This window comes from Ovis aries, chromosome 1 (assembly GCF_016772045.2).
Source record: "Ovis aries strain OAR_USU_Benz2616 breed Rambouillet chromosome 1, ARS-UI_Ramb_v3.0, whole genome shotgun sequence".
NCBI lineage: Eukaryota > Metazoa > Chordata > Mammalia > Artiodactyla > Bovidae > Ovis > Ovis aries.
Window position 1 is genome coordinate 130,452,149 of NC_056054.1, and position 8,536 is coordinate 130,460,684.

Genomic DNA, 8,536 nt, shown 5'->3' on the forward strand with positions numbered 1-8,536 from the left:
CAGATACCCACTATCTGAAATCTATCTTCTATGAACTGCCATGTGGTCTTATGTGTCTCTCAACCCAGCAGATTCTAAGCCAGGCAAGGTAACATCATTCATGGCAGTGATTAAGATCAGCTTGGACTCTGCTTTGACTGGATATGTTTCAGAGCATCAGTTCAGGCACCATTATTCATTCCACTGGAAGCAGTAGGATGGATGTTTATTAAAATCTGACTGATGGAACTAGAAGGTAAAAATCAATTAACTACAATAAAATGTCCGATAAAAATCCAATTATAAAAATATCTGACTTCTGACAAATTAAAATCATTTGCACAACATAAGCACATAGCAAAGTCAGAAGGGAAATGAAAAACTGGGAGAAAATAATTGCAATATATATCACTTTTTTGAAAAAGCCAGCTTAAATCTCAACGTTCAAAAAACCTATATCATGGCGTCTGAGCCCATCATTTCATTGCAAATAGATGGGGTAAAAGTGGAAGCAGTGACATATTTTTTCTTGGTCTCCAAAGTCACTGCAGATGGTGACTGCAGACATGAAATTAAAAGACGCTTGCTCCTTGGAAGGAAAGCTATGACAAACCTAGACAGCATATTAAAAAGCAGAGACATCACTTTGCTGAAAAAGGTCATATAGTCAAACCTATGGTTTTTCCAGTGAAAAGTGAAAGAGTAAGTTGCTCAGCAGTGTCCAACTTTTTGTGACCTCATGGATTGTAGCACACCAGGCTCCTCTGTTCATGGAATTCTCCAGGCAAGATTACTGGGGTGTAACCATTCCCTTCTCCAGGGAATCTCTCTGACTCAAGGAATAAACCCGGGTCTCCTGCATTGCAGGATAATTCTTTACTGTCTGAAGCACCTGGGAAGCCCAGTGGTTATTCCAGTAGTCATGTATGGATGTGAGAGTTGGACCATAAATAAGGAAGACAGCTGAGTGCCAGAGAATTTATGTTTTTGCATTGTGGTGCTGGAGAAGACTCTTGAGAGTCCTTTGGACTGCAAAGAGATCACACCAGTCAATTCCAAAGGAAATCAACCCTGAATATTCATTGGAAGGACTGATGCTGAAACTGAAGCTCTAAAACTTTGACCACCTAATGTGAAGAGCCGATTCATTGAAAAAGACCCTGATGCTGGGAAAGACTGAGGGCAGGAGGAGAAGGGGGCAACAGAGGGTGAGATGATTAGATAGCATCACTGATTCAATGTACATGATTTTGAGCAAACTCTGGGAGACAGTGAAGGACAGAGTGTAAGACACATTTTGGGCTGAGGAAGAAAAGGAAAGACAACCTCAACGGAGGTCGGTTACCTTTGTTTAGGCAAGGAGAAGCGACAGTCAGCCTAACGACCAGGCTGAGCGTGAGAGGGATCAGGGAGGCTTCATACTGAAAGGGAGGTTTGTGGAAGCGATAAGGGAAACATTAGTCAGGCGGAACTTTTGGGATAATCTTTAGTTGAGATGGCATATGTAGTTGAACAGTGGGTGGAAGGTTTCTGGACAGGGGGTGATAAGTCCCAGGTAGATGCAACTGGTCCGGAGCATCAAGGCAGGACTTAAAGTTTGGTTTTATTTTACCTGAAGTTAGATGATTCAGCAAAGGCCTTTGAGACACTTGTTTTTCCTTTCTAGGTCCCAGGACTCCTTCATTCCAGAGCCCTGAAATCATAAAAAATGGGGAAAAGGGTGCCATATCTCTCTGGCTACTTCCTGTTGGATAGGGGTGACATTCTGGTTCTGGAACGGAGGATCGTCCTAGGGCCCAGGGTCTCCTTTTCCTGAGGCCGGGGTGAGGCTCCCAAGAGGAAGAATGGTTTTGACCTAGATGGCCCGAATCCATTCTTGGAGAAACCTTTGAAAGAGATTGAAGAGACAAGGACCAAGTAAGAGGAATAAAATGATAAGTACCAGTGGCCCCAAGAAAGGGAGCAACCAAGGGAGGGCCAGTTGGAACAGATTTGGGGAGAGTAAAGGTTTTGTAACTCTTTTCTGTGGCTTTTGATTCTGTCTCTAAGTTCTTTGCCCTGGACTATGCCAGTTTCATTAACAAAAGAGCAGCAGTCCTCTCCTAGGAAAAGGCAGGTCCCTCCTTTTTCCGCGGTGAGAAGGTCCAGGGCTCGCCCATTTTGTAGGGCCACAGAAGCTAATGAGTTAATTTGTCTTTGAATCGAAACGAAGGACTCCACTACCTGCTCCATATCCTCAATAAATTCTTGGGACAGCTTGTAGTAGAAATGAGCTGAGGTCGAGATGCCCCCAATCCCGGTGCCGAGGGCTGCTGCTATGCTGGTCCCAATCAGGAGCACGGCTACAACAGCTCATTTTTTTTTTTTTTTTGGTGGGAAAGTTCCCCTTGGGGGTAGACTATTTGTTCTATCTCTTCTTCTTTGAGGAATGTTAGACCCAGGGTCAGGAAGACCAAGATGCAAGGTCCAGGGGGGTCAAAGGGGAGACATGAATATGCGTAGGTCCTGCAGAGAATGAAGATTCCCGGGTTGGTGCAATTATTTGTGTTGTTCCAGAGAACCCAAGTGGAACAAAAGGAGGGAACGGGGTTTGTAAGACCAGTGTAGTTGGGACTAGAGTAGTTGATACAGGTTAGGTTTGAAAAGGCTGAGAGAAGGACACTGTCAGAGACTGGCCCAATGAGTTGTGTGGGGGAGGGGAGGTTTTTGGGGGGGAGGGGAGGTATAGTTGCCCTGTGACAACCAGGTTGAGGGTGAGGGAATTGCTATGTGTGGTGAGGGAGACAGTGACATGCATATCCAACACTGGGATGTGTTGTGTGCACTGGAAGAATTAGAAAGAAGAGTTGAGAAGACGGGTAAGGTGTTGGTTGTCAGAGGCAGGTCTTAGGAGAGGCCGTAATTGGGAAAAGCGGTCTATGAGGCTCAAGGTTGCCTGTAACTGGGAAATTATGTTCTTTATGACTTGTTCTTGTTTCTTTTCCCTATATTGATCTAGTACGCACCCCACTATCTGAGTACCCACAGTGGGTAATGGGATAAAAACATGTTTCTTCCATTTGGCTTATAGCAGATGGTCACGAAACTCCTTCTCTTCTGTACTTTAACAGTGAGTAGGGATTTGGACTCCTCCCTCCCCCCTACCCCACCCCACCCCAAGGTTCATGGTTCATGGTGCATGGTCTTGGAGCCCTGTTGTAACATGAGGGATGAACATAGGAATAAATGTCTGAGCAGGGGCAGGGACCAGCCAGAAGGCTCTGGAATGCAGCAAGGATAAGGAACAGAGGAGTCAGGGATCTGCCAGTTAGTGCAGAGGAAATAGCACCCTAGGAGTAGAACACAGCTAACAACGTAGGTGATACCGATGAAGGGACGAAGGAGAGGTGACCCGTCCTGAGGGAAGACAGTTGCTAGGCCTACAGCATGGACTAAGATTGAGAGTGCAGTTATAGTTCGAGAGATGGGAAGAGGATAGTCAGGGCGAGGGGTGGAGGCCCCAAGTTGGTTGCTTGAATCTGAGGGACAGCAGTGTTCATTAGGATGTAGAATGAGGTAGAGAGTGAGAGTAAAGAAATCAGGTTCGTCTGGACTTAGGTTGTGGAGGAGCCACGGATGGGACACCAGCGTGGTCAGATCACTGAAGGAGGTTCCTGTCGGGGCGCTGGTCCAGAGGTCTTGTAGTAGTTGGGGCAGGAACAGTTGTAGGTTGAGGAGTGTCCAGGTCATTCAGTGTCCTCTCAGATGGTTGGCAGAAGATGTCACCGTGTGATTCTTAAGGAGGTGGTCCCTGAGAGGGAGACCTGATCGGTGTCAGTTAAGAAAGGCAGCCCAGGATCTGAGATGACCCGTTTTAGCTGAGAGAGGTGTCACCCAAAGGTGACCTTCTTGAGTTTGGCTGCAGTCGGGGTAAGGAGGATGATTTTGAATGGTCCCTGCCACTTAGGTCACCCTGGGGATTATTAGACAGGTAGACCACGTACCAAATTTGTAAAGGGGGCAAGGGAGCTTAGGGGTCAGGGGCGGGCAAGTTGTGGTTGATGTACTTTCAGAGGGCATCGTGGAGTTCCGCCAGCAGAGGGGCGTGTAGGAAGCTTGGTATGGGAGGAGATTCAGGGGGAATCCAGGAGGGCGCATGGGCCTTCCGTACATCACCCCAAAGGGGCTCAGCCCCAGGGGCTTTCTGGGCAAAGCCTGCACTTAGAGGAGAACAATGGGCAAAAGTTTAATCCAACCCAGATGTTCCTCAAGGGATAGTTTGGTCAGAGCTTCCTTGATTATTCTATTCCTCCTTTCCACCTTTCCTGAGGACTGGGGACAATATGGAAAGTGAAATTTCCAGGGTATCTGTAAGAATTGGAGAAGTTATTGGGTGACCTTGGATGTAAATTCCAGGCCATTATCAGACTGTAGGGATAAAGGTAGGCCAAACCTGGGGATAATATCTGTGAGGAGGACTTGGGTCACGGTGTGGGCTCTTTTGTTTGTGGTGGGAAATGCTTCTACCAATCCCACAAAGGTGTCCACAAGGACCAGGAGGTATCTGACTCACCGAAGCGGGGGCACATGAGTAAAGTCTATCTGCCAGTCCTGTGCTGGGAGGCTGCCTTGCATTTGATGGGTTGGAAAGGATGTAGGTTTAATGTTGGAATTGGGATTAGTACGTTGACATGTCTGACAGAACCAGGAAAGGTTATCTAAATATTGTTGGTCAGCAGTTGATATGGGGAAGTGGTTATGGAGGAACTGCTGGAGTATCTTGGATGAGGGATGAAACAGTGAGTGTAGATAAGAGAGGATTTCTCTGGTGGTGGGAGGGTTGGATGGAGTCATGGCTAAGATGACAGGGGACTGGAGGAGGGGAAGGGACAGGGCTATCTCCTTTGCCTTCTGGTCTGTGGCATTGCTATATAGGTTGGCATGAGACTTCCCTTTTGATGTCCCCTACAGTGGAGGATAGTGGCTTTGTTTGGTAAGAGTGCTTCCTCTAGAAGTTTGTGGATCAGGTCTGAATTAATATTGGGGGATCCCTTTTGGGTTAGGAAACCTCTTTCTCTCCATATTAGGATGTTTGAGTGAAGTATGTTATAGGCATATTTGGAGTCTGTGTGGATATTAACCCTTAGATTTTTAGCTAGAGTCAAAACTCTAGTTAGAGCTATCAGTTCTGCCTGTTGGGGGGTGATGTGAGGTGGTAGAGGTGAAGCTTCAATTGTCTGGTTTCCATGACTGCAACAAAGGTCCCCCTGGATGACGGCATATCTTGCCATAAAGGGTGGGGATTTTTGAGAGCTGCCATCAATGAACCAATGTGGGGCGTCTGGGTCTAGGATGGGCTGATCTGTTCAGTGTTGGAAGGGGTTTTGGGTAAGATCTGCTTACCAGGCTGCAGCTATGGAGGAGGGAGTCGGTCGTAGAGGATGTGAGTAACAAGCTGGCCGGGTTAAGGGGGGGAGAGCAGGGGGAGAATGAGAGCTGAGGATCGAGGAGAAAGGCATGTAGGACCTGTACCCTGGAAGGGGGAAGGGAGAGGAAAGCCCGATGTGATAGTAAGTCTTGGAAGGGGTGTGGAGAAGAGACTGGTAAAGGGGCATGTCTGGAGAGTTTATTTGCTTTGGGTACAAGGGCTGCAATTGCAGCCATGGCCTGTAAACAGGGGGGCCACCCCTTGCTCACCATGTCCAGCTGTTTTGACAGATAGGCTGTGGGAGCCCAGGTGTCCCTGGCCCGCTGACACAGAAGTCCCAGGGCCTGTCCTTGGTTGGAATGGGCAAAGAGAAAGAATGGTCTGGTGTGATCTGGCAGGTGGAGTGTTGGCACTTGGAGGAGGCTCTGGGTGAGCTGGCGAAGAGGATTGGCCAGTGAGGAGGGTTTAAAGAGGGGCTCATCCAGACATCTTTTAGATGCCTCATAGAGCGGCTTTGCATCAGGGAAAAGTTAGGAATCCAGATACAGAAAAAGTTGAGGAGGCCAAAGATAGACAGGAGCTCCCTTTTCGTTTTGGAAGTGGACAGTTAATTAAGGCCTGAATTCTATCTGGGGCATTAGTTCTTTGTTGGTGGGATATGGAGAGCCCCAGGCAGGTGACATTTGTCTGGACTACTTGGGCCTTAGTTTGGGATACCCGATAACCCCAGGATCCCAGGGTCCCGGGGAGTTTGGCAGTATGTTGGAGGCAGAATTTTCGGGTTGGGCTACAAAAGAGGAGGTCATCTACGTATTGGAGGAGATGACTCGGGGCTAGGTCGAGTGTCTGTAGGTCCTTTTGTAAAGCCTGTCCAAAAATGTGGGGGCTGTTTCTAAACCTCTGGGGGAGAACTGTCCATGTTAGTGTTGGCAAACACAAGTCTCAGGGTCTTGCCAAGTGAAGGTGAAAAGGAGTTGGGAGAGGCGGTCGAGGGGGGTGGTGAAAAAGGCGTCTTGGAGATCTAATACGGTGAAGCGGGTTGCAGTCAGGGGTATGGTGGACAGAAGGGTGTAAGGGTTAGGGACTGCTGGGAATGTCGGTGTGATGGCCTCATTGATTTTTCACAGATCCTGGACCAATCTCCGAGAGTTTGGTCCCCTCCTTACTGCCAGAATAGGGGTGTTGTGTGGTGAACAGGTAGGAATTAAGATGGAGGCTTGAAGAAGATGGTCTACGATAGGCTTAAGTCCCTTGTGGGTCTCCAGGGTGAGAGAGTACTGGTGTTGGGTGATTATAGTTGAGGGGTCTTTTAGGGTAATGTGGACTGGGGGATGATGTTTGGCTACGGATGGGTGATCAGTGTCCCAGACTTGGGAGTCTAAGGCAAGTAGATACAAGGGAAGGTCAGGGGTGAGGGAGAGGGACAGTCCAGGAGCCATCTGCATGCAGAATAGAGAGTGTATCGAGGGAAGGTATGGTAATAAAGACCCCCAATTTGGGTAACAAATCTCTCCCTAGGTGTGCCATTGGGCACTGAGGCATTATGAGGAATCAGTGTATGAGGGTTGATTTTCCAAATTGACAGAGTAATGGAGGACTGAATTTCGACTTTAAGGGAACTCTAGAGACCCCCTTTGATTGTGAGTTCTGACTCTTGAGTTGGGCCAGAGCAGGAAGTTAAGAGAGAGAAAGCAGCTCCAGTGTCCACTATAAAGGAGGTCTTTTTCCCGGTCACTACCCTGTCTACCCCTAAGTTCTGAGCTCGTGTCCAGGACACGGACTGGGAGGCTAGAACCCAGGTGACATCATTGGAACAACTCTTGTAGGGTTGGGCTGGGGTTCTGGGGAGAAGTGAGGATCTCTCCAGAGGTGCCAGGGCATCCCTGTGAACATTCCACTCTCCAGGTCTGGAAGGTGGGGACCTCCCCAGGGGTGCCAGGGCATCCCTGGGGACAGTCCATCTTCCAGTTTCCCCACTGACCACAGATTGGGCACGCTTTTGTAGTGGGCTGTGGGATCAGGCATGCCTTTGCCCAGTGTCCTGTTTGGTTGCATCAGAAGCAGGGTGAGGGGGTGCGGGAGCAGTCTTAAGCCCTGGTCTGGGATGACTTGGGCCAGGCTGATCTCTTCCCTTAATCACTGCCACCAAAAAGGCATATTTAGCTTTCCTCTCACAGTCTTTTTCTCTCTTAGCCTCCTCCTCTCTATTATTGAACACAGGGCCTTTCTCTAGTTGTTGAAGCTTGCGTCTAATGTCAGGGGTGGCCTAGCTGATGAACATGAAGGTAGAGTAACCCAGCAGGGGTGGTGATATCTAGGTTGGTCTACTTCTGGACTGCCTCTATGGGGTGTGCCAAGAATGAGGCTGGATTTCTGTCTGCCCCTTGGGTGATTTCCCTGACTTTATCATAATTGACATGGATATGAGTATTTTTTCTGCATTCCTTCTAGAAGGCAGGTAATCATATGATTGAGTCTCCTCATACCTGGGTCACCAGGCTGGTATGTCCAGTGGCGATCTAATTGAGACACCGCCTCATCAGCAACTGGACTGTCCTGCTCGTGGTTATGTAAGTGATTGGTGTGCGCTTTTGCTGCTTGCCAGATATGGTCTTTTTCATTTGGGGTGAGAGTGGCATTTAAGATAAAATATCCGTCACTCTATGTGAGGTTACAGGCCTGGGAGAGTCTCAGGGATTCTCTTCTGTATCTGGTAGGATTTTCAGAAAATGATCCTAACTTTTCTTCTATCTGGCTCATGTCTGACAATGAAAATGGCACGTGGACTCAGGTGGGGCCCTCTGGTCCTGCCACCTCTCTCAGGGGAAACATGTGTTGGGTAGGCGACCGTGTGGCAGGGGGCAGGGGAAAGGGCAGGGGGAGTCTGGAAGATGAGGTAGTGGGGTGGAAGGGGAGTTAGGAGAGGTTTTGGGGCCAGGAGGCGAGTTCGATGAGGGGGAAGGAGAGGGTTGGTGGTGTGGCTGGTAGGGTCGAACTCCAGGGAAGCGGAAGGTCATGATTGGTGGTTAGTTGAAGAAGAAGAGCCTTTTTGCTTGGGAGGCAAGGTGCATAGAAGGATCTCATGGGTGGACAGGCCTTGCACAGAGAGGGCCTGCTCCAAAGGGCCTAAAAGGCTTGGGCATATGGGAC